The sequence below is a fragment of the Neoarius graeffei genome, chromosome 15 (genome assembly GCF_027579695.1).
Source record: "Neoarius graeffei isolate fNeoGra1 chromosome 15, fNeoGra1.pri, whole genome shotgun sequence".
Lineage (NCBI taxonomy): Eukaryota > Metazoa > Chordata > Actinopteri > Siluriformes > Ariidae > Neoarius > Neoarius graeffei.
In genome coordinates, this window is record NC_083583.1 from 8,933,531 (window position 1) to 8,953,227 (window position 19,697).

At 40.1% G+C, this 19,697-nt stretch overlaps 1 protein-coding gene across 2 annotated transcripts in view; it reads right to left on the reverse strand.

Annotated features, from left to right (window-relative positions):
• The window catches only part of nfat5b (nuclear factor of activated T cells 5b), a 141,474-nt gene that overhangs the window by 118,112 nt on the left and 3,665 nt on the right, over positions 1 to 19,697 (reverse strand). The window contains exon 2 of one of the 2 annotated variants that reach the window (XM_060940830.1): positions 17,625 to 17,764. The exons of the other annotated variant lie outside the window; for it this stretch is intronic. The gene's annotated coding sequence lies outside the window, so the exon portion shown is untranslated. The remainder of the gene's footprint in view (positions 1 to 17,624; positions 17,765 to 19,697) is intronic. 2 annotated transcript variants of the gene reach the window in all.

Consider the following 19,697-nt stretch of genomic DNA (forward strand, 5'->3'; position numbering starts at 1 on the left):
AAGCAGGCCAACATTAAGCTTAAAACAAGTCCTGACTTCAACCCTATTGAAAATATATGGACCGTGCTTAAGTCGAGTCCATGCCAAGAAAAAAAACGTAATTGAACTCTACCAATTCTACCATGAAGTGTTGTGAAATATCCAACCAGAATTCTGCCAGAAGCTTGTTCACGGTAAACAAAAATGTTTGGTCAAGGTGAATCTTGTGAAGAGACATTTTGCCCAAATATTAGGTGTGCTGTATGGATATTTTTGACCCTTTGTGCATAATTTTGGCCCTGTGTTGATTCAGAAAACCCAAAGAAAATTTAAACTTGTGCACCAAATTCTAGTGTGTGTTTTTTTTTTAATTAAAGGTGTATGCTGTACAGTCATTCTGCCACAGAAAAAGAACAGCTCAAAGAAATTACTGAAAGCCCAAATAGTGTCATCTTGGATATGAACGTCATGGCATTCATGTCACTGGATGTAAACTTCTGACCACAACTGTAAAATAAAAATTAATCCCACAAAAAAAAAAAGTTTGTGCAAGTTTTTTCCTTTTCTAATTTTTTTTGCAGGATCCGATATCAGATCCACCGTTTTCTGCTGGTATGGATAACGACCCGATAACGATACTAGGTACCAGCTCATCAGCTTCAAAAGGTACTTTAGTACTCTAGAAATAACATTTTATGTTTTTATTCCTTGAGAAAGGCAATGAATATGTTCTAAACTCACTGAAGGTTTTCCTGCACTGTGTCTTGCAGTACTTTGTGCAGTGTTGTGCAACCGGGTTGGACTTGGACTTTCATCTGTACAGCACAACATATAGGCCTGTTCATTTGTGGGGTTTAGGTTTGCCATCATGATTTCTACTTTTGTAAGGAATGATACGTTAAATTCGTCGACACTGATGCTACATTAATAGCATTTAGCAGACGGTCTTATCCAGAGCGACGTACAACATGTACCCCAAACAGCCTGGAGAGCAGTTGGGGGTTCGGTGCGTTGCTCAAGGGCACTTCAGCCATTCCTGCTGGTCCAGGGAATCGACCTAGCAACCTTTCGGTCCCAAAGCTGCTTCTCTAACCATTAGGCCACGAGTTCCCACAGGTCCCTAAATTCGTAGACGACTCAAGCAGAAAATCCTGTCATAAAAATCCTGCATTATTATATATAACGTTAATCATATTATCCAAGAACTAGGTGTGTCCTCTAAAAGTTAAAACCCAAGCAACGATGTTAACGGCTGATTAATTAGTCATTTCGTCTGTGTTTTTGCTCAGAGACTCATCAGGACATACAGGTGAAAATTGCTGTTGACAGGCGCGATCTGTGCATAACAGTGTTGTTACTGGTGTGTGTTGAGCAAGCCGATGCCTGTAAGCATGACTCACCTGTACCATTCATTCATTATTTTTTTTGCATTTAGTCCTTGTTTGTTTAGTAATTACGAATTTCATATTCGGTACACAATATTAAATATTTGTTGAGGACAAATTTGGGCCATCTCACGACGAGTGAGCGTTTGAGTCAGTCATTTTTAAAATCCACAAACAGCTTTCCCTCTCCTGCTGTTTGATGCCGTTTATCTAAATCAGCCGATCCCTTGACAGCAACACGATGAGTAAAATCATGCAGATACAAAATCAAGAGCTTCAGCTAATTAACGTTCACTTCAAAACAGGAAAAATTGTGATCTCAAAGTGTGACCTTCTTTCACTGTGGCATGGGTGTTGGTTTGAGTATTTCAGAAACTGCTGAGCTCCTGGGGTTTTCACATACAACAAACAGTCTCTACACAGAATGGTGCGAAAAACAAAAAACACTGAGTAAGTGTGTGAGAGTTCTGTGGGTGGAAACAAACGCCTTGTTGATAAGAGAGGTCAGAGGAAAATGGACAGATTCAAGGTGGTTTGAGCTTTTTTTTTTTCCAGGAAAGAACTTGCATAGTAACTCATATAATCACTCTTCACAACCGTGGTGAGCAGAAAAGCATCTCAGCATGCAGCAGAAAACAGAAGAGCACGCTGGGTTCCACTTCTTCAGCCAAGAACAGGAATTTTAGAATCAAGAACAAGTTCCTATTAAAGTGGCCGGTGAGCGTGTACTGATTTTGTAAAATTTAAAAGCTTAGAAATAAGGTGTGGGTGATAAAAAAAAAAAAACACCTCATATTGTATACCACGATCCACAAAATGCATCATGATATACCAGCTTTTATATTTAAAAAAAAAAGCCACTTCAATGATTTTTGTAAAACCTTTTAACCTCAAATCAGCCAGTTCAAGTGGAATTAAACTTATAAAACACGCACTAACACACACATCATATCATCAACAATATATCGTGATGTCGTTTATCACGATACCGATATTATCCTGTCATACCATAATACACTTCATTTGGCAATTATTTAGCGACCAAACAAACCGAATTCGTACACTGTCCCGTGCTGAATTCATTTTACACAGAAGTACTGATCAAGTCTTCCTTTTATTTTAAACACCGTTTTAAAAAATAAAATCAACCAAAGCTACATAAATCATCCAGGCCAAGTTAATCATTTCAACGAACCTGTTTAGACGGAACACTTGTGCCCTGGCAAATACAGGGGAGCAAAACACGTCTTCCTTGGAAATCAATTCAAAAATAGTGACGCACCGTAAATTTAATTACAAAGAGAGCTGACAAAAAACCCTGCATATGGTTGCTTTTTGCTGGATTTAAAAAAAAAAATAGAAACTCGCTGAAAACATTCATCCCTGGTGCATTTTTTTTTCTTAATTTCCTGATTTAAGTAAAAAAATATGTGACCCAATGACTCTTGCTGGGTTTTTTAGAGGGGTTTTTTTTGTTTGTTTTAAATGTGCGTGCCATGTCCTTTTCTTTTCCACTCCTCACTGAAGTGAAACGTCTCTAAAAACACTCGCACGTCCAGTATTTATATTAAAAAATACACACACACACACCTGGAAACAATTATACATCCTGTACGTCAATTAAAGGTGAACTAGTCAATATTGTCTCACACCAAGTATATAGATAGCTTTAAAAAAGAAAGAAGAAAAACAGCTTGAAAAAAATTTGGAACGTTTGTTTGTATTGGCCTCGTCAGTCATTTTATAGACACGCCCACCCCACCAGCACCCCTTCAAATCCCTGATAAATCATTATGAGAAGAAGTTGTACATTTATAGAATCGTAACTTGGTTTTCAAACACACACATATACACACACACACACACACACACACATATATATATATATATTATATATATATGAGAGACGTCATGACCGGACTTGCTTATGGTGACTCTAGTTAACAGGTTAACTCTAGTTGAAGCACCATGAGTTTTGTGAACATGGAAGGAAATGGGGGGGAATCATTTACATCTTATTCAAATCAACTCCACGCTTTTAACTTATAGAAACATATCTATCCATCCATCCCCCCCCACACACACACCGACAGACAAAAAGCTTACCTATGACACCGGAATACAATATGAACGCAAAAATGTTCGCTTGTGTTCGGATCGTAGTGCAGCATCAACGAAAACCTTTTCACCATTTCTATTTAAATGCTGTTGGCATCATAAGTGTGAACGTGTGGGAGATAACTTTGCTGTGGTTCACGATATTGTCAGCATTTTAAGAAACAAATATTTTAACGGTTATTCCACTCAACCTCATCGTACATGGCTGATTGTCGTACAACGAGATGGAGTGGAATAACGGTTTTATTCGATCCACATTCGTTGGATTTTGAGAAACGGAGCACCTTTATTTTTTGCAAATTTGATAAATAAAAACTTTATACAAAACGTCCGACAAAATAATTTCCGATTAGAATGTAAACAAACAGGCAAAATGACAGTAGCAATTTGTGAAAAATACTGCTATAATAAATTATTATTATTATTATTATTAATTCTTGAAAAAAAAAAAAGATATGTTCTTACCGTCATATACTTTTATTCCATATTTTCTTGTGCTTTTTTCGGGGGGGGGGGGGGGGGGGGTGTCCTCCTTCTTCCTCCGCTTTAGTTTTTTTTTTGCCGTTTGACAAACCAACTTAAAAGGTGCATTACTGCCACCAACTGGGCTGGAGTGTGAAACAGGAGATATTGGAGGGGAAACAAACGATTTTTTTTTTTTTTGGCCATTTCTGTTTCTTTTAAATACTTAATTTTGCGGGTTTTGTTTTCGAGTCAAGTTTTTTTTTTTTTTCATCCTCGGTTGGGTCAGCAACATGCGCCGCCATTTTGTTTCTCTCTACTCATGGTATATGAGCTGATATCCTAGTAGTAGAGTAGCCAATTAATCAGAACATACGATTGCTCATATCCAGTGGATATGGCTCGAATAAAATCCTGATAGTTCCTAGTCATTAAAACCTACAGAATGATAAATTTGTCTTCATCTAAATGCGACAGATTTCCTCAGGTTTAACATTTTTGGGTGAAGACGAAACGATGACACTTTTTTCCTTTTCTGAAACCGATACCAAAACATCGAGCTGAGTGAGGTATCAATGGATACCTACACCTCCTCCACTACTTCATACGTTTTACTTGTTTTTTTAATAAATAATAAAAATCCTATCAAAAAGAAAAAAAAAAGTCGAGCCTCTTTATGTCTAAACATTTCCTGTTCTAAAACTAATTTTCTTTTCCAAATCCAATTCTAATCTACGCGACTTGTTCCAGGATCCGATATCTGATCTATTTTCTCCGATAGTCGATCCACCCTTTTAAATACCATCTCTACTTTTACGTGGAGTCAATCATACTGTAGATGTTCAGTGAATTTGTCTGCATTGACGCTGTCATATTTCAATAAAACACCAAAGACGTGTTCTGTAAAAGACCCAATCCTTCATAGACCTTGTTAATTGTTAATACAGCAGCTTGCAGGGTTGTTTTTTGTTTGTTTGTTTTTCTTCAGGCAAAAGTGTGCAGACAGTCCGGATTAGACAGAAGGTTGCTTAGACTCTGCGGAAAATGTCATATCCTGTGTGTATTCTGAATCAGAAAATGAACACACCATCTTCAATGCTTAGCGTGTGAACCCGGAAAAGTTGTGTATTAAAGTCTGAACATGTTTCTCATCAAGTTACTAGTCATAACCGGACTCTTATGCAATTATCCTTCAGGCAAAATGACTGTGTACTAATGTAGATCCCTTGCCACTTGACCTACTCCCTTCAAATAACCTTCTTTTACACAACAGGTCCCTTCTTATTACAGTATAAACTGTATATCAAGACGGATCAGCCAAAATTTTTAAAACCGCCTGCCTAAAACAGCTGGGATCCATTGAGGCATGGACTCCAATAGATCTCTGAAGGCATGTTGTGGTATCTGGCACCAAAACGTCATCAGATCCTTTAAGTCCTCCAAGTTGCGAAGTGGGGCCTCCGTGGATCGGACTTGTTTGTCCAGCACATACCATAGATGATCAATCAGATTGTGATTTGGGGAATTTGGAGGCCAAGCCAACACCTTGAACTCGGTCACGTTCTTCAAAACATTCCTGAACAAATTTTTGTGATGTGGTAGACCATATTATCCTGTTGGAAGAGACCAATGGCATGAGGAAATATTGTTGTCATGATGCGGTGTACTTGGCCTGCAACAATGTTTAGGTCGGTGGGACGTGTCAAAGAAACATCCACATGAATGCCAGGACCTACGGTTTCCCAGAAGAACATTGCCCAGACCATCACGCCGCCTCCGTCGGCTTGCGTCCCAAAAGATGTAAAAGAAAGAGATTCACCAGACAAGCACACCTTCTTCCATTGCTCCATGGTCCAGTTCTGATCCTCACATGCATATTGCAGGTGCTTTCAGAGGTGGACAGGAGTCAGCATGGACACTCTGACCGGTCTGCAGAAACTGTGTGTTCTGGCACCTTCTCTACAGAGCCAGCATTCACCTTTGAACAATTTGTGCTACAGTAGCTCTTCTGTGGGACTGGACCATACAGGCTAGCCTTCACTCGCTTCCCATGCGCATCAGTGAGCCTTGGGTGCCCGTGACCCCATCACCGGTTCACCAGTCGTCCTTCCTTGGACCACTTTGGTAAATACTAACCACTGCATACGAGGGACACCCAACAAGACCTGCTGTTTCGGAGCTCCATTTCAGACCCAGTCATCTAACGATCACCTTTGTCGAAGTCACTCAAATCCTTACGTTGCCCATTTTTTCTGCTTCCAACACCTCAACTTTGAGATCTAACTCTTGAGAACTTGCTGCCTAATACTGAATATCCCACCCCTTGACAGGTGCCATTGTAAAGAGATAAATAATGTTCTTCGCTTCACCTATCAATGGTTTTCATGTGATGTTATCTTTTCACGTGTTGAAACGCCGACATTTACGATCTTCTTGAAGACACAAGAACTGTTTAACCAACTGTGTGTAATAAAGTAAACAGAGCTTCATTTTCCCCCTCTTTTCACCCTTTTCTTGTAAAGATGGTTGTGCGATTATGTACACAATAGGAACTTCAAATGGCTGAAAGGACCGACGGCACAAAAGTGCCTTTGTCACAAAACCTTTTGTTTATCTGTATCAGTCATTTATAGCGAGCTTGAGAAACTGGGTCAAAACTGGTTTTAAACCTGTTTTAAGACAAGCTAGGCATTATTCAGATATTTGCACTATATATATATATATATATATATATATATATATATATATATATATATATATATATATATATATATATATATATATTTCAAAATATAAATAAAAGTTTTCCTTTGGGGTGATATGTAAATAATTTCCGCACAACAAAAATAAGTTTTTAAAAATCTGGATTATTTTTCTGTGCGTGAGAGAGCGAGAGAGCAAGAGAGAAATGCCCTCTATTTCAAGCGCGGCATTCCCTAATTGCCGACATGCCAAACAAACTTGGCCTTGAATAATCGTAAGAGGCTCGTCTCTAAGGCATTTCCCTGTCATTCTGGAAATACAGAACCATATGTTTCATTGCTTTCAAACTCTGACACCACAGAAAGGTCCTGCTAGCTGGTCTGCTCTCGTTCATCTTCGCCGAGGAGCCGAGATCAGCTATTGTGTTTAAAAAATAAGTCAATGATGGCATAGCTCACTCCAGCCCCATCTCGTCCAGAAGGAATGATCTAAACTGGGCCACCTTGCACAATAAATGTTGCAAGTTCATCTCATCTCATTATCTGTAGCCGCTTTATCCTGTTCTACAGGGTCGCAGGCAAGCTGGAGCCTATCCCAGCTGACTATGGGCGAAAGGCGGGGTACACCCTGGACAAGTCGCCAGGTCATCACAGGGCTGACACATAGACACAGACAACCATTCACACTCACATTCACACCTACGGTCAATTTAGAGTCACCAGTTAACCTAACCTGCATGTCTTTGGACTGTGGGGGAAACCGGAGCACCCGGAGGAAACCCACGCGGACACGGGGAGAACATGCAAACTCCGCACAGAAAGGCCCTCGCCGGCCACGGGGCTCGAACCCGGACCTTCTTGCTGTGAGGTGACAGCGCCAACCACTACACCACCGTGCCGCCCATGTTGCAAGCTATATACAAGCTATATATAGAAGCGATATCCACTCTAGGAATACCGACCTATTTACCAAAAAGAATCCAAAACGGCAAGGAATTGACCGAGAAGCAGCAATTTTTGTTGAACTGTTCATTAAGGCTTAATTAGTCCATAACTTCATTAATAATTGTAATTAAGCAAATCTGGGTAGAAGTTACATGCACCCCAGGCAGACCTACCTTGCTGCCAAAAAGAATAAAACTCGGTGAAGAATTGAGGGAAAAGAAGCGATGTGTGTGGAAACTGCTCATTAGAGATTGATTAAAGGAGAACTGAAGGCAAATTTTTATTATCAAAATTCTATTTATTAAATATAGGAATGCATTTTGATCGCTATTTTGTTGCTGCTATAGCAAGTTGTGAGTGTGTGAAATATACATTACATAGCATCAGTCCATATGTTAAAGCAATGGCCGTAAACGAGATGCGTTGAGACCTGTGCGAGACATCGTAGGACGGAAATAAAACGTACGGTGGAAATCAAAGTGACCAACATCTGCCGACATTGTCAAAAGACGCGCGCGCCCTCTTTCGAATGCTGACGTGGTCAAGCCGGAAGTTGTGTTTGGTTCGATAGCAATCAGGAAAGTTAGAAAAAAGTAGGCTTAAATCGTCACTTAAACTCGTTTTTGTGCAATATTTCGTTTGGAAAACGGTTTTCAAAATGGCGGCGCTGACACCCGGCTGACACTTCTTCACGTTTCGAAGTCTCGCACAAGTCTCGTGAAGATCGTGCGGATAAGCGACGCCTGCCGTGGACCAAACGAACTACATTCAACACGGCTACAAACCAAACAGGCCAATAAGTATGATACGAGTCACGATATAAGGTTACTAAAACCGAAAACGTAATTGAATAACATGTTAATTAAGAAATAAAGCAAGTTTAAAAATGACTTCAGTTCGCCTTTAATTGCTCCATGTCTTCGTTATTCATTGCAATTATGCAAATTTGGATAGAAGCTACTGTATATGCACCCCAGACAGACCTACCTTCCTGCCAAAAAGAATTAAAAAAAAAATCAGTGAAGAATTGAGAGAGAAGAAGTGATTTTCGTGAAACGTGAACGACGCCGGATGGACAACACACGACGGCATAAACTCATCGCCTGTCGGCCTGATGAGCTAATAATAAAATAGAGTAGGGGGTGGTACAGTATGTTGGAAGTTTGAAGATAAAGCCAGTGAACAGCAGTGAGGAACTTCATGATACTTTAAGAAGCAGGTACATACACCCTTTTGAAAGCTGAGATTTTTATTTTAGAAGGTTGTATTAACCCTTTCACCTCTGTGTAACTTTATACGCAAAGTTTCCCAACTACAATAAGACCAGGATAGCGGTTTACGGTGGTGAAAGTGTTAAACTGCTCTGGATAACAAAGTCCTCCCCACACACATTTGCTTTACCACTCAAACTAGAAGAATAGTGACATTATAAACACTAACAGGTCTTACGCAGGTGTTTGAAAAGACTTTGCGTCCAGACATCATGACAGAATTTAAAGTTCAGAGCTTAGAGCTTGACTAAAAGCCTCTTCAATTAAAAATCAGACAGTATCCTTTAGATCCTGAGTGTTGAGATAATATAATTTAATGTTTAAATGCATTACACTTTCAGAGCTGCTGTTAAAAAAAAAAAATTAATCAACACTCAACGCCTTCTGACCAATCAGAAGAGACGAGAACTCAACAGCGCTGCGGTTTATATCGATCCTTATTTGATAGTATGCAAAAAGTTTGGACGTACTTTTTTTTTAAATATCATGGCATATAATAGAGTTTGGTGTATTCATCATTCTTCGTGTTTCATCGGCTATAACTTTTAAGTGCACAGCTGAATAATTCTTCACTTCATTACAAGGGCCTGAGAGTTTCTCTGAAGCCTGATTTCATTTCCCCTAAAGGAACCAAGTCTTCTCATGTGTATTGGATCAGATTGCAGCACCTGCTTGCCAATGCTCGGTCTTTAGTGAAGTTCTGCAGGAAGTCTAAAGCTGCGTTCAAAAGTTACTTAACGTGCTTAATGATTTAAAAGCTTTTGACTGGCAGCCTATTAGGAGCCTTTCAAATTTAGTCTAAATTAATCCATATCACTTTAAAAATAATGACCTGGAACACAGATGTCTAATGATAAAAGTAATGCAGGTTAAGTCTGAGGACATCTTCGGACAACTTTCACGCTTATTCCTGTAGCTGCTTTCGACAGAAAAGTTAAGCGTGGAGTAACTTTTAGGCAACTTTTGGTTGCGCTTTGCCATGTGACTCACAAAGTTTGAATACAGGCAGCTTGACTTCAAAACATTTAAATGACGCACCTCTGAGGCTTCCTGATCCCCCCCCCCCAGAGTAGATCTTTCAGGAGAGCACAAGTGTAACCATTACCCAGGAATGTACTTTTTCCATGCTTTCATTACATGGAGAATCCCATGGCCAAATGGTTAGAGAAACAGCTTTGGGAGCAAGAAGGTTGCTGGTTCAATTCCCTGAACCAACAGGAGTGTCTCAAGTGCCCTAGAGCAAGGCACCTAACCCCCAACTGTTCTGGCAAGCATGGTGGCATACCTTGTGTCTGATTAGAAAGAAAAACTGATGATGTGATTATTAGTTTGAGCAAGAACCTGGCCATAATGAGTAATATTTCATCAAAGGTGCCCATATTTTGCTTAATTTGCACTAACCCCCCCCCCAAAAAAAATGCAGACTGGACAAAATAACCAACCAGTCATTTGCTATAATTACAGCTCACTTTTAATGGGCGGAGCTCCTAATTTCATTGTAACAAATCAATGAGTCATAAAATTCAATCCTTGAGATAAGTAGCGTCTCTGATTAAAATGCTGTCTGAGCACACCAAGTCAAGTCGATACACTTTCCAAAACATGCTCAAAAGTTTAAGGACACCTCACCATCATACTCATCTGTCCTTCCCGAGCATTGAGCCTACCATCCCACATTTAATCCTTCATTTACCATTAGAATAACCTCCACTCTTCTACGAAGGCTTTCCACTAGATTTTGGAGCACGACTGAGAGGATTTGCCTTCATTCAACCACGAGAGAATTAGTGAGATCAGGCGGCACTGATCTGATGTTGGGTGAGGAGGCCTGGGGTGCAGAGTGGGTGATCCAGTGTTCAGACAATTTGACGAGCTTCCAACTTGAATAGCGACAGTCTGGGGAAGAACGACATATAGATGTAATGGTCTTTTTTTTTTATTTTGATTTGTTTATTCAATATTAAAATGTGTTTGTGCAAATAACATAATATATGGATGACAAAAGAAAGTACATGTGTTATTTACCAGCTGGGAGGTCCGTATGGTGAAATACCGTGACCGAGGTCTTGAAAGTACTGAGCGAGGCCCTCTGGGCCGAGGTCAGTATTCAAGGCCGAGGTCACGGTATTTCACCATACGGACCGACCTTAAGCTGGTAAATAATACATTTATTTTTTTCTTTACCAAATTCTAACAGGGCGGCACGGTGGTGTAGTGGTTAGCGCTGTCGCCTCACAGCAAGAAGGTCTGGGTTCGAGCCCCGTGGCCGACGAGGGCCTTTCTGTGTGGAGTTTGCATGTTCTCCCCGTGTCCGCGTGGGTTTCCTCCGGGTGCTCCGGTTTCCCCCACAGTCCAAAGACATGCAGGTTAGGTTAACTGGTGACTCTAAATTGAGCGTAGGTGTGAATGTGAGTGTTAATGGTTGTCTGTGTCTATGTGTCGGCCCTGTGATGACCTGGCGACTTGTCCAGGGTGTACCCTGCCTTTCGCCCGTAATCAGCTGGGATAGGCTCCAGCTTGCCTGCGACCCTGTAGAACAGGATAAAGTGGCTACAGATAATGAGATGAGAGATGAGACCTTTAACATTTGATGGTAAACCATTCCATAATAAAATACTAGAATAAAATAATGTTTAACCATGAGAATTTACTCGAGGGATGTGGAAGGATGAAGCACTACATCTTGTGGTAATGTAGATATTACGTGTTAATTTGAATAGTGTCATCAAATAGCTTGGTGGAGTTTTGTTGTAGATGTTATACACCATATTTAATTTTAGCTGTTTAACACATAATTCCACTTGCAACATAGCAACCACCTCAAACTCCTGAGCACCAATATGTTTTCTGGCCGATGTGTTCAAAAGGAACCGAATAAGTTTCTTACCTTGTATCTCTTGGTTAAACCAGAGTACCACGATGGGGAAGCATAGTCAAAGTGACATTGAATAAGTGCTGATATTAAAATTTTTTTGGTCTTCATATGACATTCCTGACCTGTCTATATACAGTGGTGCTTGAAAGTTTATGAACCCTTTAGAATTTTCTATATTTCTGCATAAATATGACCTAAAACATCATCAGATTTTCACACAAGTCCTAAAAGTAGATAAAGAGAACCCAGTTAAACAAATGAGACAAAAATATTATACTTGGTCATTTATTTATTGAGGAAAATGATCCAATATTACACATCTGTGAGTGGCAAAAGTATGTGAACCTCTAGGATTAGCAGTTAATTTGAAGGTGAAATTAGAGTCAGGTGTTTTCAATCAATGGGATGACAATCAGGTGTGAGTGGGCACCCGGTTTTATTTAAAGAACAGGGATCTATCAAAGTCTGATCTTCACAACACATGTTTGTGGAAGTGTATCATGGCACGAACAAAGGAGATTTCTGAGGACCTCAGAAAAAGCGTTGTTGATGCTCATCAGGCTGGAAAAGGTTACAAAACCATCTCTAAAGAGTTTGGACTCCACCAATCCACAGTCAGACAGACTGTGTATAAATGGAGGAAATTCAAGACCATTGTTACCCTCCCCAGGAGTGGTCGACCAACAAAGATCACTCCAAGAGCAAGGCGTGTGATAGTCGGTGAGGTCACAAAAGGACCCCAGGGTAACTTCTAAGCAACTGAAGGCCTCTCTCACATTGGCTAATGTTCATGAGTCCACCATCAGGAGAACACTGAACAACAATGGTGTGCATGGCAGGGCTGCAAGGAGAAAGCCACTGCTCTCCAAAAAGAACATTGCTGCTCGTCTGCAGTTTGCTAAAGGTCACGTGGACAAGCCAGAAGGCTATTGGAAAAATGTTTTGTGGACAGATGAGACCAAAACAGAACATTGTGGTTTAAATGAGAAGCGTTATGTTTGGAGAAAGGAAAACACTGCATTCCAGCATAAGAACCTTATCCCATCTGTGAAACATGGTGGTGGTAGTATCATGGTTTGGGCCTGTTTTGCTGCATCTGGGCCAGGATGGCTTGCCATCATTGATGGAACAATGAATTCTGAATTATACCAGCGAATTCTAAAGGAAAATGTCAGGACATCTGTCCATGAACTGAATCTCAAGAGAAGGTGGGTCATGCAGCAAGACAACGACCCTAAGCACACAAGTCGTTCTACCAAAGAATGGTTAAAGAAGAATAAAGTTAATGTTTTGGAACGGCCAAGTCAAAGTCCTGACCTTAATCCAATTGAAATGCTGTGGAAGGACCTGAAGCGAGCAGTTCATGTGAGGAAACCCACCAACATCCCAGAGTTGAAGCTGTTCTGTACGGAGGAACGGGCTAAAATTCCTCCAAGCCGGTGTGCAGGACTGATCAACAGTTACCGCAAACGTTTAGTTGCAGTTATTGCTGCACAAGGGGGTCACACCGGATACTGAAAGCAAAAGGTTCACATACTTTTGCCACTCACAGATACGTAATATTGGATCATTTTCCTCAATAAATAAATGACCAAGTATAATATTTTTGTCTCATTTGTTTAACTGGGTTCTCTTTATCTACTTTTAGGACTTGTGTGAAAATCTGATGATGTTTTAGGTCATATTTATGCAGAAATATAGAAAATTCTAAAGGGTTCATAAACTTTCAAGCACCACTGTAAGAATTTTAATCTGGCATTTAACTTACCGATGACGTTTACAGCCATGCCTTCTCCAGAAAGATTCAGGTCAGGTGTGCACATACTTTTGGACACTGTCCAAGAGTGACAACAGACATGCATTACTAAGAATGAGTGAGTAAGTAAGTAAGGGCATCCAAACTTTTGACTGGTGCTGTAATACTGGGCTTCAGTGGTCAAGGTTTAGGATCAGAATCATGTTTTCAGAACCTGTGCACGCAACTGTACCGAGCAGCTCAAGTCCAAAGTCTGAGTAATGATCAGTACATGCATAAAACTCAACTCCTTAACTCGACTCTTTTTGGCCAAAAGCGCCAAAAAATAAATTAATACAACATTCTGGAGAAGAAAGGACATCAAATGCAGAGCGAGATATGATCACATCAGTACCGAGTCTAGATCCAACAGTTATGAGTTCAGCTTCCAAGTTTCCTGTTGCACCTCCGAACACTTCTTTGCTCAGGTACATGAACGTATTATATTCTGCTTCACTTGTCAGATGCTATCGAGAGTTTAGGAAAACAAAACGGTGAAAAGACCTTCGTAAGGGTTTTTCGGCATCCAAAATCTTGCTAGCTTGTGGATTCTGAGAATTATAAATAAATAAAAAGACTGGCTTCTATTTGTTCCAGATGGACCAATTAACCAAACCCACAGTCTTGACTCCCGCCCTCAAAACAGCAGCACGATGACCTGGAAATTGAGCCTGCGTTTACAGCGCTTTTTTGTTTTTTTTTTAATTTATGCTCCGAAATGAGGAAAATAAAAAAAAAAGAGAATGAAAACTTCATTCTGGCTCTCATGGACACACCTCCAAAACACTGCAACGTGACATTTATCCTGTGCAAAAACATGCAGGCAAAACAAAGCAGGTATTTGTTTGATCATGACTTGGGTAGGGCCTTGGCAAAGTCAGCACAGACAGGAAAATTCTCACACACATGCACACAAAACAAGCCAACAAGCGAGAAGGAATCTGGCCACACCTCAATCTAGAACACGCTCTTGGTTTAAAGCGTATCTCGGCTCTAGACAGAATGGAAAATGGAACATAGGGTCCATTGTCGACTGAATCTCATCAGGCTTTGGCTGAGCCGTGCTTAAAATACCCAGCAGTAACGTCACTGAGGATTACTGACAAGATTATTCCTTATGTAATCTCGGCATTAAATCAAGGTACTGGGATATAATTTGATGCTACAAAAGACCACTTAAACGGTAACACATCCAAGGCCAGGAGCCAAGATGGCATTCCCTCTCTCGCCTGTCAATCAAAGCGACACTGGCCAATCACGGGCTTCTCTGAGCACGTTACAATAATGGTGTTCAGCAGATGCTCTTATCCAGACGTACAACGTATCCAGAGCAGCTGGGGGTTTGGTGCCTTGCTTGGGGACACTTCAGTCATTCCTGCTGGTCCAGGGAATCGAATCAGCGACCTTTTGGTCCCAAAGCTGCTTCTCTAACTATTAGCTCATGGCTTCACCTTGTATGTGGGAAACATGTTAGCGCTTAGTCTCACCCTTCTTGGTTGGCACCTCTTGTATGATAGGAAGGTGCGACTTGACAGGTGAGAAAAAAAATAAGGCATGGAATGGACAGGGCTAAGGAAGACCAAAAGATAAGATGAAATTTTTTAAAAAAGCAATAAAAATATCGTAGTCGTAATGGCAGAGATGATTTTGTCTACTGACGGAGATATCAATCTATAAACTCGATTAAACCTGTATAAACCACATGATGAAAAACAAACATCTCTCCATCCACTTTTCCATGAGGGTCGCAGGGGAAAACTGGAGCCGATTCCGACTGACATCGGGTGAGACGCGGGGTACAATTGGGCAGGGCGATAATCAAATCACAGGACGAACAACCAACCATCACAGTCCCGTTCACATTTATGGATAATTTAGAGTAGCCAGTTGGTCTAATCTGCAGGTCTTTGGACTGTGGAAGAAAACCAGAGCGTCCAGAGGAAACCCATACAGGTAGAACATGCAAACTCCACACAGCAAGGGCCCATTCAGCCATGAGGTTCGAACCCAGAACCTTCTTGCTGTGAGGCGACAGTGATAACCACCACTGCACCACCGTGCTGCCCCTAAAGAATATCTAATCCACAGGAAATTAGCCAACCAGGCATTAGAGGCAGAGCAATGTACAACACGTATCCATCCAGAGCAGCCTGGGGAGCAGTTAGGGGTGAGGTGCCTTGCTCAAGGGCACTTCAGCCATTCTTGCTGGTCCAGGGAATTGAACCGGCAACCTTTTGGTCCCAAAGCTGCTTCTCTAACCATTAGGCACTCAGCTCAGTGGATATCACACAACCTTACCCTATTGTGCAGTAAGTTATGATGCGTCAATGGTTAAGATTCTGAACTTAAGAACACAAAGCTGCGAGTTTTGGAGGTAGCTGCACCTTAAAGAAAAGCCCTCGCTGCTCAGACATGCACTACATGACCAAAGGTTTGTGGACATCTGCATCAGACCATCACATCCATATCACATTCATGTGTGTTTCTTCCCAAAACTGTTGCAACAAAGTTTAAAGTGCACAACTGGATCAAAAGTAGGCAAGTCACAATATATTGCGTGATTGTAAGTCGCGACACCAATTTGTTAAATTAAAAAAATGAATCGTGATTATTATCAGGGTGCATAATCTTTTAGTTTTTCTTAACTGTAATTACATCATTTAGACAGCATACGATGCCATAACACACAATAGGTGGAAGTCACATGACTTCACAATAGAATGAAGTAGCACAGTTCTAGTGCTGTAAAAAAAAAAAAAAAAAAACACCACACACACACCAAAAACAAAAAAACAGATCTAAAATTGGAAAGGACTGTTCAGTGATTGACTACAAATAGATTCGACATCAAATCTGAGCTCTATTTTTACAGAATGCCGAAAACTAAAGAGGAAAGAAAATGCTTATAAGTTTAAGAAAAGCCATATTTGTTAACATATTTCATTTTTAATAAAAGGAATATTTTAGTTAGCTATTAGATTTTACTCCAGCCTTTAAAGATGTAAATAATTGTTGTTCGTTATTAAGAAAATGAAACAAAAGTTTGTGTTTTTTTAATTGAACAAACTGAATATTTAAGTTGATTAAAAAAAATAGGAAAATAAACGTTGCTTTTTTTTTGGCTCTTCGTTTAATTTTTTTTTCCCAAAAATATCATGGGAAAACTGAATCATGAACTGCGTGAATTGTTACATGCCTAACATAATGTCTTTGTATGCTGTAGCTTTAAAGGAACAGTCCACCGTACTTCCATAATGAAATATGCTCTTATCTGAATTGAGACGAGCTGCTCCGTACCTCTCCGAGCTTTGCGCGACCTCCCAGTCAGTCAGACGCAGTGTCACTCCTGTTAGCAATGTAGCTAGGCTCAGCATGGCCAATGGTATTTTTTGGGGCTGTAGTTAGATGCAACCAAACTCTTCCGCGTTTTTCCTGTTTACATAGGTTTATATGACCAGTGATATGAAACAAGTTCAGTTACACAAATTGAAACGTAGCGATTTTCTATGCTATGGAAAGTCCGCACTAAAATGACAGCCGTACTAACACCTTCTGCGCGCTTCGACAGCGCATTGATATCTGAGCTCCGTATCAATGCGCTGTCGAAGCGCGCAGAAGGTGTTAGTACGCCTGTCATTATAGTGCGGACTTTCCATAGCATAGAAAATCGCTACGTTTCAATTTGTGTAACTGAACTTGTTTCATATCACTGGTCATATAAACCTATGTAAACAGGAAAAACGCGGAAGAGTTTGGTTGCATCTAACTACAGCCCCAAAAAATACCATTGGCCATGCTGAGCCTAGCTACATTGCTAACAGGAGTGACAGCGCGTCTGACTGCGTCTGACTGACTGGGAGGTCGCGCAAAGCTCGGAGAGGTACGGAGCAGCTCGTCTCAATTCAGATAAGAGCATATTTCATTATGGAAGTACGGTGGACTGTTCCTTTAAGATTTCCCTTCACTGGAACCAAGAGTGTTCCAGCATGACAATGCACCAGTGCACAAAGCAAGCTGCATGAAGATGTGGTTCCCCAAAGTTGGACTGGAAGAACTCGAGTGTCCTGTACAGAACTCAACCCCACTGAATACCTTTGGAATGAACTGGAACACCGTCTGCACCCCAGACCTCCTCACTCGCCCATCATCAGTGTCTGATCTCACCAACGCTCTTACAGCTCAGTGAGCTGAAATCCTCACAGCCACATCCCAAAATCTAGTGGAAAGCCTTCCTGGAAGAATGGAGCTTATTATAACAGGAAATGTAGGATTAAGTTTAGGACAGGATGTTCAGAAGGTACAAATGAGTTTTATGGTCAGGTGTCCATAAATGTTTAGCAGTATCGTGTACACTTGGATAAGATTTCATGTTACGCATTTAAAACCTGGATATAAAACGTCGGCACAACAAATAAATGCAATATAAGTTAATACAAAGCAAGAATGTGGCATTCCATAATCATCACAAATGATGACAAAACACCGAAGGGGTATTCAACAACAATGTGTAAAGGTCCGGTTATAAAATCTCCTTGACCCAGATAAGCAATTATTACAACCGAATGGAGGCAAGAGTCACTTTTTAATGATTAACCATTAATGATTAGATTATATGTATAAATAAGATCATATATTACATATTATATCATATAAGATCAAAGATAATATTGTTTTGTCGTGACTTATTTGTAATCATTTGATTAGTCAGATCAGAGAGCGAAAACGAAATTAAAGATCTACAAAAGTCTGTGAAAACTCACTCTTTTCTGAACTAATCCCTTGAGAGCTGTAGCTAGTCTTTGATCTGATGCCTTCAGCATGTGATTGGATAAGCCTCAAGAGAAAACCTGCTGGTTCATGTTTAGAAAAGCAAGAGTTACTCAGCTAGTTTTTCCTTTTTTTCCTCCGCTTTCATACATTTATCAGCTCTGCTACAGTATCTACAGCTTCAAGTGCTTGGAATTGGTCTGGAGAAATACTTTCCTGGGCCCACATCAGGACTGCGGTTCTCCAACTCACTCTAAATTGTGATTTTGTTCATCAGTTTCACTTGATCTGCACTCACAGGCTTACATGTCCTCATGAAACTCTTTGGAGGACTCGGACTAAACTCTCTCGAATCCCCTTTTCAACACGTACTGCTTGACAATGTTTGTATCAAAAAAAAAAAAATTATATAAACCTGCATATGAAATTGGTGGCGATTTTTGACACACAGAACATCTGTTCACATCTGTGCACTTTGCTGCAAGAAAAGTCCAACGTCATTTACATTTTCAAAACTTGAGCAAAATGTTTTACTAGGTATATTAAGCAAAAAAAACAGGATTAATTTAAATAAATAAATAAAAATCATAAACCTGTGTATGAACTTGGTGGCAATTTTTGGCACATAGAACATCTGTTCACATCTGTGGGCTTTAGTGCAAGAAAAGTCCATCATTTACATTTTCAAAACTTGAGGAAAAATGTTTTACTAGGTATATTAAGCAAAAAAAAAAAAAAAAACAGGATTAATTAAAAAAAAAAATCATAAACCTGTGTATGAAATTGGTGGCGATTTTTTTTTTAAAGATTTTTTTTGGGCTTTTTTCACCTTTATTGGATAGGACAGTGTAGAGACAGGACAGGAAATGAGCGGGAAAGAGAGACGGGGAGGGATCAGGAAATGACCTCGGGTCGGAATCGAACCCGGGTCCCCGGATTTATGGTATGGCGCCTTAGCCACGACGCCCACTTGGTGGCGATTTTTGATGCACAGAACATCTGTTCACATCTGTGCACTTTGGTGCAAGAAAAGTCCGTCATTTACATTTTCAAAACTTGAGGGAAATGTTTTACTAGGTATATTAAGCAAAAAAAAAACAACAGGATTAATTAAAAAAATAAAAATCATAAACCTGTGTATGAACTTGGTGGCAATTTTTGGCACATAGAACATCTGTTCACATCTGTGGGCTTTAGTGCAAGAAAAGTCCAACGTCATTTACATTTTCAAAAATTGAGGAAAATGTTTTACTTGATATATTAAGCAAAAAAACCCCACAAAAAAACAGGATTAATTAAAAAAAAAAAATTTTGTTAAAACCAATTCTGCTCCATTTGTGAAAACTATAGCAGTTCAACACTTTGCTGCAATCTGGGAAGCCTTAGTCTCACTTGCCT